This window comes from Coffea arabica, chromosome 9c (genome assembly GCF_036785885.1).
Source record: "Coffea arabica cultivar ET-39 chromosome 9c, Coffea Arabica ET-39 HiFi, whole genome shotgun sequence".
NCBI classification, from domain to species: Eukaryota; Viridiplantae; Streptophyta; class Magnoliopsida; order Gentianales; family Rubiaceae; genus Coffea; species Coffea arabica.
In genome coordinates, this window is record NC_092326.1 from 10,050,863 (window position 1) to 10,066,205 (window position 15,343).

The following is a 15,343-nucleotide window of genomic DNA, read 5'->3' on the forward strand; positions in this document are numbered from 1 at the left end:
CAAACAGATACACAAAAGGCACGCAAAGGATAGGTGCAAAAGATAATACTCGAATATATACATTTATTTACAAAGTCACACCAAAATATATACAAATTACCCGACCTCCAGTCGGGTCAAAACCCAGTATACACACGAGCACTCTGGCTCCAAAATCTAGTCAGCCAACCAGATAACAAAAGAAATTAGCCAGGCCAATTCTAACAAAAGTAATCTGCCAGCTAATCAAAATACGAAAACGACCCTAAACGCCTCCCCTAGGGCCCCGGTTCCCTACGGAACCTAAAGTACCTATCTCACCTATCTGCTCTGGCCCGGTAGCTCGTGGGGGTGCCTCCGCGGCCATGTCTAGTAAGACCCCACAATCAAACGTGATACTCCGGGCCCTCTCCCTGAGCTGCCTCTTCATAGCGAAGAGGTGCTGGTGTGTGTCTCGGAGATCCCGCTCCAGGTCCTAACGCGCAACGCCTGCCAGCGGCTAAACTCTCTAGCCTCCTCCAGCTGCGCCCTCAAAGTCTCGACCGTCTGGTCTAGGTGATAACGCTCGTCATCCATCGCTAAGACAATCTCGTCAGGATAGCTATAGGTATACCAGCACGCACAGGGTCGGCGCGACACCTGGCCGAAGGGAGAATACAAAGTGTAGGGCTCCCCAAGCCTCATCCGATAGCGGATTGCCCGCTTACGCAGCACCCGGTCATCCGAGCCCCTCCCACTCGGAGGTCTCGGTCCCGGTCCCACGCCGCTAGAACTGCCCGGATCCATACCTACAAACATTGATTCGTTAGTTAACCGACATTTCAACTTAAAATATATCATTCAACTTAAAGAGAATCACGTAATCCTAATGAACCTATCACGTATGTCCCACAATTGCCCAAGTCCTCTAACCTAGGCGCTCTGATACCAACTGTGACGACCCCACTTCTCCCAAGGGCGAACCCAAGGGTATCGGCGGCCGCCTGCCTAGCTCGCGCCAGGACTCAAAACTTAAAGTTCGAAAGAGCACTAAATACAATATATACAACCCCAAAAGAGTTATAATTACATTCTCCAAAAGTATCGAGTCAAACCACCAAAACAAAAACAAACATCCTAACTGTTCAACTATTACAAGCCAATCTAACTATACTAGTATACGAGCCAAAAGTCCCCGCGTCGGCCCCTGCTAAGGAAAACAAAAGGAATGGGGTAAGCTATATGCTTAGTAAGTAAACAGGGGCGAAAGCATAAATTTCACGTAACAGTTACACAATAAGAGTAAAGCAAAAGCAGAAAAGTAACATCACATAATAAGGATACAGGTGGCTCCAAAGCCAACTCATGTGCCATGCGTGATCTCCTGCCGACACTCCGTCGACTGCAAATAATAGTCCGTAGAACTTCACTTGTACACCCACCGACACCTTATCACCCTCACTGGCCAGTCACCTCACAAACTTGCCCGGGCGAACGAAATCACAAACTTGAGCTTGAGTCACAAGCTCGGGTCACAAGCTTGGTCACCTTCTCGGTGAACCGGATTCACAAAATTGGTTCATAAAATGAACCTACAAACTTGGTGACCTCAGACTAAGTTGGACTGCCTTCGACCAAGCCCTAACCGGCTCGAATAGTCCAACCAGGTCAAGAGTTCGCCCCAAACTCACAAACTTCACAAAATTATTCAAAATCACAAACTTTGCAAACTTCACAAACTTTATTCGAAAGTCGCCCCGAGCCACAAGCTCAAGGGTTTTGGTTCCAAAAGGTTCATATACATATGCCAAGTACAATTATACATTCAAATTAGGGTTTAGGTCGAGTGCGATAAAGTACACCCTCGCCTAAGTGCCCTTTTCACATATCTCAAACACATAGCAAAGAAAACACACCAAACCGGCCTGAATACTTACTCAAAATACTAAAAGTAGTACGGAAGCAAAATCGCTTCGCGCGTTCGCTAGTAGTGGGCCCCACCGGCTCCGCCTAGCTCACCGCTGTCTGAAATAGAAGATTTTATCACAAACGGCCACTAACATGCCCAAAACAAGAAAAACGGCAAAACAACACGCGCGCACGTAAATATGACAGACGGAAACGGAAACGGCTGATTTGACACTCGTTTCTAGTTTACTCATAAGTTGAGCTACGAATATCGGATTAAGGCGTATGAGACGCCATATCGAAGCTTAAAAGATGAACAACAACTGTTATGAAGACATCCAGAACTGAAACTGGAGGCTTTAGTCCCAAATGAACCAAACACAATCACTTACGAAATCTGGCCAATGCACAAATGGTCAGTTTTGAGTGCTAACTGTTTTCTATGCTACACATGGTCAAAAGAGCTGAAAATTGGCAGTTAGATAGTTCATTCCAAATGGAACAACTTTCATGAAGGTCGGCAATCCAAATTCGGAACGGAAATTGGTCATCAGGACCAAAACAGATTTCTGGTCATTTTCACGGGCAGGCCTTGTTTGCTCGGCTATATCTCAGGTTTTATAAATCCGATTCATGAAATTCTAAGGGCGTTAGAAAGCCCTAATATAGGGCTATAATTTTGGTGTTTTGGTCGGAAGCCCAAACAGCTTGTAACTCAGTCAAATGTGAAGCCAAAGTTCCAGCCATAAACTTTCCAAAAACGTACCAGAATCACAAACCGTATTTGACCTCAATATGCGGTAATGGCACCAAATTCACTACGGTTATCGGATGGGGGTGTAAGACCTACCGTTTCGAAGCTAAGAAACAGGAGTACAACAATGTAGAAGGCCACTCAGTCCAAATCCTAGCACAACTAGGTAAAATATGCAAAATACAAATCCAGAATTACCAAAACAGGTTTGCAAATCACATAAAACTGTAATGACTATAACTTAGTCTATACAAGTCCAAATGCCGAAATTCCAAAGGCATATGGAAGCTAAGATGTCCAGCTACATTTCATCAGAAGACACCAACAACCAAGTCCAAACCAATTCCAGTCAAAATGGCCAATTACCAGTACAGTTTTCGCATTCTGTCCAAAGCAGAACAGCTACAGTAATTTCGTCATATCTCATTCTACATCAATCCAAATGACCTGAAATTTTACAGGCACCTCAAACACATCAATACCTACAACTTTCATGTTTTGAGAAAAGTCAAATTCGGCCTCTAACCCTATGATCCAAAACCGGACAGAATTGGGGTTTTATGAACCCTAGCTTTTCATTTTCCAATCCAAATCCATAATTGGTTGCATTTATCCACAATTCACACCCACTAGAGTCATTATAGTCCATTACCATTCATCATACAAGGCCACAACATCCCATTCATATTAAACCAGAAAAATTCCCAATAAAATAAAAACTTCACCAAAACTCTTCAAATCAAGAAATAAATCATATATTCCATCACTCAAGCCACCATTAAGCACAAAAAAACCATCATTAAGTATAGGGGAAAGGTTGAAGCATCACTCACCTAATAACAAGAGAGAGGAAGATGATGGACACCTTAGCTCTTCCAAAAAGCTTCAATAAACCAACCAATATCACCAAAAGGAAAGATTGTATGGAATAAAACTAACTTAAACTCTTGATTTGGTGGATTTTGGTCCAATTGGAAGCTTGAAAGTTGAAGAATTTCCTTCTTCTTTGAGAGAGAAAGGGCCGGCCAACACAAGGAAGAAAATGGTGATTTTTGAGCAATTTTTGGATATTTAATCTTTTGGTCAAAAAAGTCAAGAAAGTGAATAGTAATTCTTAAGTCTTCTCCAATGAAATGGTGACACTTGTCACCACCATTAATGCATTCCTATCCTTTCTTTTCTCTCTCACATCAATCATATCTCACTCTCTACTTATCTCTTAACACCCGATAAATTTTACACAGTATCCGGAATTTAACCTAATTGGCCGAATTTTTCCGAACTTTTCGCACTAGTGGGTCCCACGTCCGATATACGTTCTTAATTTCTCAAAATCTAACCAATACTAGAAAAACCATCTAAAAACTATATTTACTCATAAAATTATCTGTGGAATTTTTTCTAATAAAGAAAATGCGGAAAAAGGCGGGCGATAAATAAAACTCCACTTAAGCTTTCTAATATTGTAACACTAGAGGTTTGCTAATCCAGAGTTTGCCAACCATTTTCAAACTTGTTAAACCTCTGCAAACTATAACGAATCCTATTTTTACTTGTGCCAAAACAAACACTAGAATACCGCATATAAACTATAGCTCGAGCTTACGAATAATACATAAACTAGGGTTTTATCATAAGCAAGTTAGGGTTTTCAATCTTAGCCGAGATCAGGGTTTCTCCCTAACCCTAAAACCTTAATTTAACCGTACAAAATAATGAATAACCCTAATATCAACTTACGAACGGACTGGGGCCTCACAATCTCCCCCACTTAGGACAATTTCGTCCTCGAAATTACTTCTTTGGTTAAAGCGTAGCTTCGAAACCCGCCGAAGGGTCAGTCACCTCTACCTCGAGTACCGGAGGCCATTTAAATGCCAAAAGTCTATGGATCCAAGCATAACGTGTACTTAGTATTCAAAATAGAAACAAAACAAAAACACAAACAGATACACAAAAGGCACGCAAAGGATAGGTGCAAAAGATAATACTCGAATATATACATTTATTTACAAAGTCACACCAAAATATATACAAATTACCCGACCTCCAGTCGGGTCAAAACCCAGTATACACACGAGCACTCTGGCTCCAAAATCTAGTCAGCCAACCAGATAACAAAAGAAATTAGCCAGGCCAATTCTAACAAAAGTAATCTGCCAGCTAATCAAAATACGAAAACGACCCTAAACGCCTCCCCTAGGGCCCCGGTTCCCTACGGAACCTAAAGTACCTATCTCACCTATCTGCTCTGGCCCGGTAGCTCGTGGGGGTGCCTCCGCGGCCATGTCTAGTAAGACCCCACAATCAAACGTGATACTCCGGGCCCTCTCCCTGAGCTGCCTCTTCATAGCGAAGAGGTGCTGGTGTGTGTCTCGGAGATCCCGCTCCAGGTCCTAACGCGCAACGCCTGCCAGCGGCTAAACTCTCTAGCCTCCTCCAGCTGCGCCCTCAAAGTCTCGACCGTCTGGTCTAGGTGATAACGCTCGTCATCCATCGCTAAGACAATCTCGTCAGGATAGCTATAGGTATACCAGCACGCACAGGGTCGGCGCGACACCTGGCCGAAGGGAGAATACAAAGTGTAGGGCTCCCCAAGCCTCATCCGATAGCGGATTGCCCGCTTACGCAGCACCCGGTCATCCGAGCCCCTCCCACTCGGAGGTCTCGGTCCCGGTCCCACGCCGCTAGAACTGCCCGGATCCATACCTACAAACATTGATTCGTTAGTTAACCGACATTTCAACTTAAAATATATCATTCAACTTAAAGAGAATCACGTAATCCTAATGAACCTATCACGTATGTCCCACAATTGCCCAAGTCCTCTAACCTAGGCGCTCTGATACCAACTGTGACGACCCCACTTCTCCCAAGGGCGAACCCAAGGGTATCGGCGGCCGCCTGCCTAGCTCGCGCCAGGACTCAAAACTTAAAGTTCGAAAGAGCACTAAATACAATATATACAATCCCAAAAGAGTTATAATTACATTCTCCAAAAGTATCGAGTCAAACCACCAAAACAAAAACAAACATCCTAACTGTTCAACTATTACAAGCCAATCTAACTATACTAGTATACGAGCCAAAAGTCCCCGCGTCGGCCCCTGCTAAGGAAAACAAAAGGAATGGGGTAAGCTATATGCTTAGTAAGTAAACAGGGGCGAAAGCATAAATTTCACGTAACAGTTACACAATAAGAGTAAAGCAAAAGCAGAAAAGTAACATCACATAATAAGGATACAGGTGGCTCCAAAGCCAACTCATGTGCCATGCGTGATCTCCTGCCGACACTCCGTCGACTGCAAATAATAGTCCGTAGAACTTCACTTGTACACCCACCGACACCTTATCACCCTCACTGGCCAGTCACCTCACAAACTTGCCCGGGCGAACGAAATCACAAACTTGAGCTTGAGTCACAAGCTCGGGTCACAAGCTTGGTCACCTTCTCGGTGAACCGGATTCACAAAATTGGTTCATAAAATGAACCTACAAACTTGGTGACCTCAGACTAAGTTGGACTGCCTTCGACCAAGCCCTAACCGGCTCGAATAGTCCAACCAGGTCAAGAGTTCGCCCCAAACTCACAAACTTCACAAAATTATTCAAAATCACAAACTTTGCAAACTTCACAAACTTTATTCGAAAGTCGCCCCGAGCCACAAGCTCAAGGGTTTTGGTTCCAAAAGGTTCATATACATATGCCAAGTACAATTATACATTCAAATTAGGGTTTAGGTCGAGTGCGATAAAGTACACCCTCGCCTAAGTGCCCTTTTCACATATCTCAAACACATAGCAAAGAAAACACACCAAACCGGCCTGAATACTTACTCAAAATACCAAAAGTAGTACGGAAGCAAAATCGCTTCGCGCGTTCGCTAGTAGTGGGCCCCACCGGCTCCGCCTAGCTCACCGCTGTCTGAAATAGAAGATTTTATCACAAACGGCCACTAACATGCCCAAAACAAGCAAAACGGCAAAACAACACGCGCGCACGTAAATATGACAGACGGAAACGGAAACGGCAGATTTGACACTCGTTTCTAGTTTACTCATAAGTTGAGCTACGAATATCGGATTAAGGCGTATGAGATGCCATATCGAAGCTTAAAAGATGAACAACAACTGTTATGAAGACATCCAGAACTGAAACTGGAGGCTTTAGTCCCAAATGAACCAAACACAATCACTTACGAAATCTGGCCAATGCACAAATGGTCAGTTTTGAGTGCTAACTGTTTTCTATGCTACACATGGTCAAAAGAGCTGAAAATTGGCAGTTAGATAGTTCATTCCAAATGGAACAACTTTCATGAAGGTCGGCAATCCAAATTCGGAACGGAAATTGGTCATCAGGACCAAAACAGATTTCTGGTCATTTTCACGGGCAGGCCTTGTTTGCTCGGCTATATCTCAGGTTTTATAAATCCGATTCATGAAATTCCAAGGGCGTTAGAAAGCCCTGATATAGGGCTATAAGTTTGGTGTTTTGGTCGGAAGCCCAAACAGCTTGTAACTCAGTCAAATGTGAAGCCAAAGTTCCAGCCATAAACTTTCCAAAAACGTACCAGAATCACAAACCGTATTTGACCTCAATATGCGGTAATGGCACCAAATTCACTACGGTTATCGTATGGGGGTGTAAGACCCACCGTTTCGAAGCTAAGAAACAGGAGTACAACAATGTAGAAGGCCACTCAGTCCAAATCCTAGCACAACTAGGTCAAATATGCAAAATACAAATCCAGAATTACCAAAACAGGTTTGCAAATCACATAAAACTGTAATGACTATAACTTAGTCTATACAAGTCTAAATGCCGAAATTCCAAAGGCATATGGTAGCTAAGACGTCCAGATACATTTCATCAGAAGACACCAACATCCAAATCCAAACCAATTCCAGTCAAAATGGCCAATTACCAGTACAGTTTTCGCATTCTGTCCAAAGCAGAACAGCTACAGTAATTTCGTCATATCTCATTCTACATCAATCCAAATGACCTGAAATTTTACAGGCACCTCAAACACATCAATACCTACAATTTTCATGTTTTGAGAAAAGTCAAATTCGGACTCTAACCCTATGATCCAAAACCGGACAGAATTGGGGTTGTATGAACCCTAGCTTTTCATTTTCCAATCCAAATCCATAATTGGTTGCATTTATCCACAATTCACACCCACTAGAGTCATTATAGTCCATTACCATTCATCATACAAGGCCACAACATCCCATTCATATTAAACCAGAAAAATTCCCAATAAAATAAAAATTTCACCAAAACTCTTCAAATCAAGAAATAAATCATATATTCCATCACTCAAGCCACCATTAAGCACAAAAAAACCATCATTAAGTATAGGGGAAAGGTTGAAGCATCACTCACCTAATAACAAGAGAGAGGAAGATGATGGACACCTTAGCTCTTCCAAAAAGTTTCAATAAACCAACCAATATCACCAAAAGGAAAGATTGTATGGAATAAAACTAACTTAAACTCTTGATTTGGTGGATTTTGGTCCAATTGGAAGCTTGAAAGTTGAAGAATTTCCTTCTTCTTTGAGAGAGAAAGGGCCGGCCAACACAAGGAAGAAACTGGTGATTTTTGAGCAATTTTTGGATATTTAATCTTTTGGTCAAAAAAGTCAAGAAAGTGAATAGTAATTCTTAAGTCTTCTCCAATGAAATGGTGACACTTGTCACCACCATTAATGCATTCCTATCCTTTCTTTTCTCTCTCACATCAATCATATCTCACTCTCTACTTATCTCTTAACACCCGATAAATTTTACACAGTATCCGGAATTTAACCTAATTGGCCGAATTTTTCCGAACTTTTCGCACTAGTGGGTCCCACGTCCGATATACGTTCTTAATTTCTCAAAATCTAACCAATACTAGAAAAACCATCTAAAAACTATATTTACTCATAAAATTATCTGGGGAATTTTTTCTAATAAAGAAAATACGGAAAAAGGCGGGCGATAAATAAAACTCCACTTAAGCTTTCTAATATTGTAACACTAGAGGTTTGCTAATCCAGAGTTTGCCAACCATTTTCAAACTTGTTAAACCTCTGCAAACTATAACAAATCCTATTTTTACTTGTGCCAAAACACACACTAGAATACCGCATATAAACTATAGCTCGAGCTTACGAATAATACATAAACTAGGGTTTTATCATAAGCAAGTTAGGGTTTTCAATCTTAACCGAGATCAGGGTTTCTCCCTAGCCCTAAAACCTTAATTTAACCGTACAAAATAATGAATAACCCTAATATCAACTTACGAACGGACTGGGGTCTCACAGATCACAAATTAACCATCGACTTAATTAAGATACTTCGAACATACAAGTTCAAAACTCCCGAGTATACCATTTTTTATTACAAATCACAAATCCCAAGTATAACAAAATTTACACTTTAATGGTCTCTAATAACATACAAAAGTATACTAGTTTCATCCAAAAGTTGCTAGTTTAGAATCTCCAACTTCCATCTCCAAAGCCTGTTAAGGAAAACAAACTTAAAAAAATGATTTAGCACTCAGTGAGGCCAAGAAAACAAGCAAGCAAGTAAAACCAATAAATCAAATAGCATGTTTGAAAGCAACTTTAACATGAACTTTCATTTAAGTGCACAAGTAGGGAATAAACACATAAAGAGGATACAAGAGCTCTCGGGAGTTATTTCCACATCCCGATCAATTTGAGCCATTTGTGGTTGACCCTCTGTCAATTCAAGTAGTAACACGACCGTAGTGCTCCACTTACTTCCTCCATCCAACATAACACCTACTCGGATCTGGAACCAAACATTCATGTAGTGGCGATACTATTCGAGTATGCCTAGCGAAGTTTCAAAAGATCAAACTATATCATTTTCCAAGGTTCACCAAGCTTCTCGACCAAGCCCTTGCTGACTCGAGTTACAAGGTTAGCCAGTGGGTTGGGGCATCCCCACAAGCATGATTGGTTGATGAGACAACGCTCTAATCGACTTAGATTCATTCATAGCACTGAGTCGGGATGAGCGGTATCTCCCACCCGTATAGGGTATGATACATTCTACCGCTCAGTGCTCACGAGTTAAAACATGTTCAAGCATAAGTGCAAGTCATATACATTCATTTAACAAGTATCATTCAATTAAGAGAGAGAGAGAGGATGAGGGCAATAAAGTATACTCTCGTCTCGACAAGTTCACATATCATATAGCACTTGTACAAATATCACTTCAATCATATTAATATTGAACATGCACTTGACACTCACCAGGGTCAAGGTAAATCAAGAGCAAAGTGAGAGGTCAGACAAGCTCCTCGGCGTCCTCATGACCACCTGAGACATACATAATCATGATCGCCTATGTACTTGACCAAGGTGAAAAAGAAAATCACCTTCTTGCTACCCACTCTCAAGGTCACAAGTTCGAGTGAAGTTAAAGAAGAATTTGTGACTCCCCTACTTCTCCCTAAGGCGAACCAAAGGGTATTGGCGGGACGTCTGCCCAACTCTCGCCAGGACTCGGTACAATTCTCGTTCAAACTTAATACAATGATAACTAAAATGACAAGACAAAGAAAGAAAATGCAGATGCTTCCATATATAAGTATTCAATCTTACATCACAACTTCAAAATACATTAATTTCCCAAAATATACCACTGCCAGAAGATGTCTAATTGATTACATTTGAAACTCTAACACAAAAGTACATCCCAAGGGTTTCTTCGAGTTTTACTCCAAGTCCGTTCCTGTTAAGAAAAACAAATCTATGTGGTGAGCGATTGCTCGTAGGCCAAGATCATACAGGCAAGTACATTGTCCAAGTAACAATCCCATCCAACAAGTAAAATAATAATATTCGAGTAATTAACAATTCAAGTGAAATTTTAACAGAAACAATTCAAGGATATGGTAGCTTTCAGGAGCTAATTTCCACTTGTTTTGCCAACCTCGATTGAATACCTTCCCACGATGACACCTCGTCACCCAGGTCGGTATTTTTAAGTCCGTAGAACTCCACTTTACTTCACAGGTCTTTCCACCTTATAAATCCCTACCAGGCCCGAACTGCGTTAAAGGCGCTACTGTATGAGTAGGCCAAGCAAGATCTCTCCAATAGATCAAGCTTATCATTTCATTCCCACGGCTCACCAAGGTTCCCGACCAAACCCATGCTAGCTTGAATCCAATGTCGGCCTATGAGTTTGGGTGTCCCCAATTCAGTTCAGTTCAGTTTAGTTCAATTATAAGTCGAGGAGATTCACTCCAACGACGAATGCAGCTGTGAGAACCCGTATTTTCCTAATATTTTTTTCCTAGGGTTTTCCCCCTTAATTGCATGTTTTCTGCATTTTCTGGCTTAGAAATATTTTCTTGGTGGATTTTATAAGCAGTTATAGTTTTTAGATGATTTTTCTAGCCTTGGAGAGTTTTTGGAAAATTAAGAATATATATTGGACGTGGGACCCACTAGTGCGAAAAGTTCGGAAAAATTCGGCCAATTAGGTTAAATTCCGGATACTGTGTGAAATTTATCGGGTGTTAAGAGATAAGTAGAGAATGTGAAGTGATTGATGTGAGAGGAAAAAGAAAGATAAGGATGCATTTATGGGGGTGACAAGTGTCACCATGACATTGGTTGGACTTTATGATTTACTATTCACTATTTTGACCTTTTGACTAATTGAGTAAATATCTCAAAAAAATTGCTCAAAATTCACTCTTTCTTACCTCCTTATGGCCGGCCCTCTCAAGCTCAAGAAAGGAAGAAAAAACTTCTTCAAATCTTGATTTCCTCTTGCTCCAATTCCATAACTCAACCAACTAAAGTTGTTTCCACTCCATAAAATCTTTCTAGTTGGTGTTAGTGGTTGGTTTGGTGAAGTTTTTGGAAGAGCTAAGGTGTCCAACATCTCCCTCTCTCTTGTTTACTAGGTAAGTGAAGCTTACACTTCCTCCTATACTTAATGATTTTTAAATTGTGCCTAATGGGAGCCAAAGTGGCGGATTATGTGATTTATTTCTTGGTTTGAGTTGATTTAGTGAAGTTTTTATTTTTTTGAGGAATTTTCTGGTTTAATGTGATCATGGTGTTGTGGTTGTTTATGATGGTTGATAATGAGGGGTTATGACTCTAGTGAGTGTGAATTGTGGTTAAATGCAATCAATTTTGGATTTGGTGTGAAAAATGGAAAGTTAGGGTTCATAAAATCCCAATTCTGTCCGGTTTTAGATCACTGGGTCAGAGGCCGAATTAGACTTTGCTCAAAACATGAAAGTTGTAGGTATTGATGTGTTTGAGGTGCCTGTAAAATTTCAGGTCATTCGGATGAGTGTCGAATGAGTTATGCCGTTTTTTCTGTAGCTGTTCTGTTTTGATCAGAATGCGAAAACTGCGATAGTAATTGGCCCTTTTCACTGGAATTGGTTTGGATTTTGAAGTTGGTGTCTTCTGATGAAATGTAGCTGGATGTCTTAGCTAACTTATGCCTTTGGAATTTCGGCATTTGGACTTGTATGGACTGAGATATACCGATTACAGTTTTCTGTGTTTTGCAAACCTGTTTTGGTGATTCGGGTTTAGTGTTTGGCATTTTTGACCTAGTTGGGCCAGGAACTGGATTGAGTGACCTTCTACATTGTTGTAGCCCTGTTTCATAGCTTCGAAACGGTGGGTCTTGCACCCCCATCCGATAACCGTAGTGAAAGTGGTGTCATTACCGCATTATGAGGTCAAATACGTTTTTTTTGTTAAGGCCTAAGTTAAAGCCATTTCTTAATTTCTGGTTACCTATGATGCTTATATATGCATATGAAACCTTATTGGGGTTGTGGTTGGCATTGGTTTATGACTCGTTATCGAGTCTCTTTTAGGGCTTGCTTTCATTTCGGTTGTTTCCTAGTTAACTTTTGTACTTGTACCACTTTGAGCCTAGTGAACGGCTTTTGGGAAATGAGATGAATTTTGTGTGAGATGTTGGGACTGATTTGAGGATAGAATGAAGCCTTAATGGCTGGAAAAGTAAGAAATTTAGGGGAAGTGCTGCCCGATTTTCTAGGCCGTTTGGTTCCTTTAAGTTGGGTTTGCCTTTTGGTAGAATGAAAGGCTTTTGGGTTGTTTGCGCCTAGGTCTTCATGCTACCTTTTCGTTTCCAAGAAAATCATGTTTTGCACCCTTGCATTAGTAATTATTTGGCGAGGCATACGACTAGTAGTCGAGCCTCACATGTGCATTCTGTTTACTCGATTCTGGAAGTAAAACCTTCAATTGGTTTATTTTGATTATTTTAGGGTTTCTTGGCGATTAAGGCCAATCTGAAGTGAAAACTTTTGAAGTTGAGCCGGTGAGTGTACCACTCCCCTCCATTGCTGTTTAACTTGATTTTTGCTCTGCAATCTGTTTAATTGTTGGAGACGAGGGTGTACTTTATCACACTCGTTCTCTTGTCTGTCCATATGCCAATTTTGAGTGCCTATCTGAATCTGTTATCTGTGTCTGCATCTGTTCGGATTTCTATGACCTATGAGCTCAATCCTGTGGCTAAGTTATTCGAGTCGGGCCGGCAAGGGCCTGGACGATTAGATAACGAACCACGGTAGTCTGTTCGGGAATTTTGGGTATTGAGACCCTTGATTCCAGGTATACTCGAGTATTACCATTTCTGTTCGGTTACGGTGAGCGGGCCCGGTAAAGGGGTGTTTGGTGGACGGAATTCGGTGTAAAGAGGGGTCTACGGACGCATTGGTTCTATATACGTTGACGGAGAGTCAACCGATTTGGATCAAGTACGGCGCTGGAAATTTGGCTCCTGAGAGCCACCCGTATCCTTCTGATTTGAATCCTTGGTTCCTTTGCTTTACATCTAGCATGTGTATCTGATTTTGTAAAATGTGAAATGCCATGATTTTTCTGCTATATGTTTGGTACCTCATTGAGCGCAAGCTCACCCCTTTCTGTTCCTTTTGTTTTCCTTACAGGAAAATAAACCCTTTTGGTCTGGATTTGACAAATGGCTGCCAAATTGAGCTAGTCGAACATATCTTTTGTATAGCTCATGTATTAAAACCCTAAGTGTACTTTTGGGGTGTTTTCTCTTTTGATTTGGCAAACCATGTGTATATATTAACTTTTGAAAACTTTTGTATGTCATTTTGATTTGTAAACGCTAAAGTTCAGATGTGAATGTTTGTTAGCTATTTCGGTTGGGTTCTGACGGGTCGGTTACTATTCATGGCCGACTCCGGATTTCATTTTTTTTATTTTGGGTTATTTTACCATTTTGACTTGTTTACGCTCGTTTGTAAGTTCCGGATCGCTATAGATAGTTCTGGTCTGCATCGTTAGTCCTGGCGAGAGCTGGGCAGGCAGTCCGCTCACCCCTTTGGTTCGCCTTAGGGGAAAGTGGGGCTGTTACAGCAGCCATCGCATATCATTTCATTTCATTCAACCATTCAATACATTTCACTCATTCATTGCATTTCAATCAATTCAATCATTTTGAATCAATTCAATCATTATTCATTCAAATGAGAATGAGTACGGTAAGGTACACACTCGACTCAATATTTTCAAAATCTCCAATTACTAATAACAATTAAACACGTAACAAGTTCACATACACTTGACACTCACCTATGAAAATAAAAGAGTGTGTTGCACAATTCAAGTACTTAAGCATCCATTGTGAGGTCCTCTCGAAGGTCCCCTTGAATGCCTGAGCAAACAATAGTTATCTATTACATACTATTACTTAAAACCCCAACTATCAAAGAAGATTGCACACTTATACAATCTTAGAGAATATCATGAAAATGAGCCTTAATTATTCAAAATTCAAGGTTCGAAGGTGGTGCTTAATAACACAAGAAAAAACTGATTTCCTTCATGAAGACAAGTCCAAAATGGTCAATTAGTATTGGAGGATAGGGAAGAGTCTCCAAAAACTCAATTCTCGTCAAGTTTGAAAATTTCAGATTTGAGGTGCATTTTTTGAAAAATCGTATCTCACTCTTCATAGGTCCAAAATCAGAAAACTTGGTACCGTTGGAAACTAGAAGTTACTGACTTGCACTTCCAAGACAGATTCGCGGTTGGTTTTTGGTAAACTTTGAAAATTCGGCAAAATTCACAGAATGTGAAATAGCCTCTCAAATTTGAAAATCAATTATAGTTACGATCAAAGTTTAAAACACAATAAATAGAACAAGAATCGGAGTTTTGAGCGCCAAGATATAGTAGCTCAAAGTTGGCCAAAAATCGAGACTGTTATGCAATTTTCCAGATTTGGAAGTTTAACTTTGGCAACTTATTCGCACATCAAAACAGCTTTGGAACGACACTAAAATTGGTACTATTCAACTCCCATATGAGGATTACCCCTCTACCAAATTTCATTTGAAAATTCATAAGGGAAGGTAGTTAACTAAACTACCAAAGTTCAAAGGAATCCGAAGACAAATCTGTCTTCAAAATTCCGTTTTCTGTTTTCAAACATTTGGCCAATGAAATCATCTCAAACATGGTTCATTTATGAAGAAAAGTTCTAAGAAATATCCAAGATACATTTGGTAGGTGATTAACACCAAAAGTTTCAAAGTAACAAGTCCCAATTCGAGCTAAACCATCGGCTAGCCCAAAATTAGGGTTTTCTATCTCTGGTGCAGGTCTGTAATTTGGACATAACTCAATCAATTCAACTTGG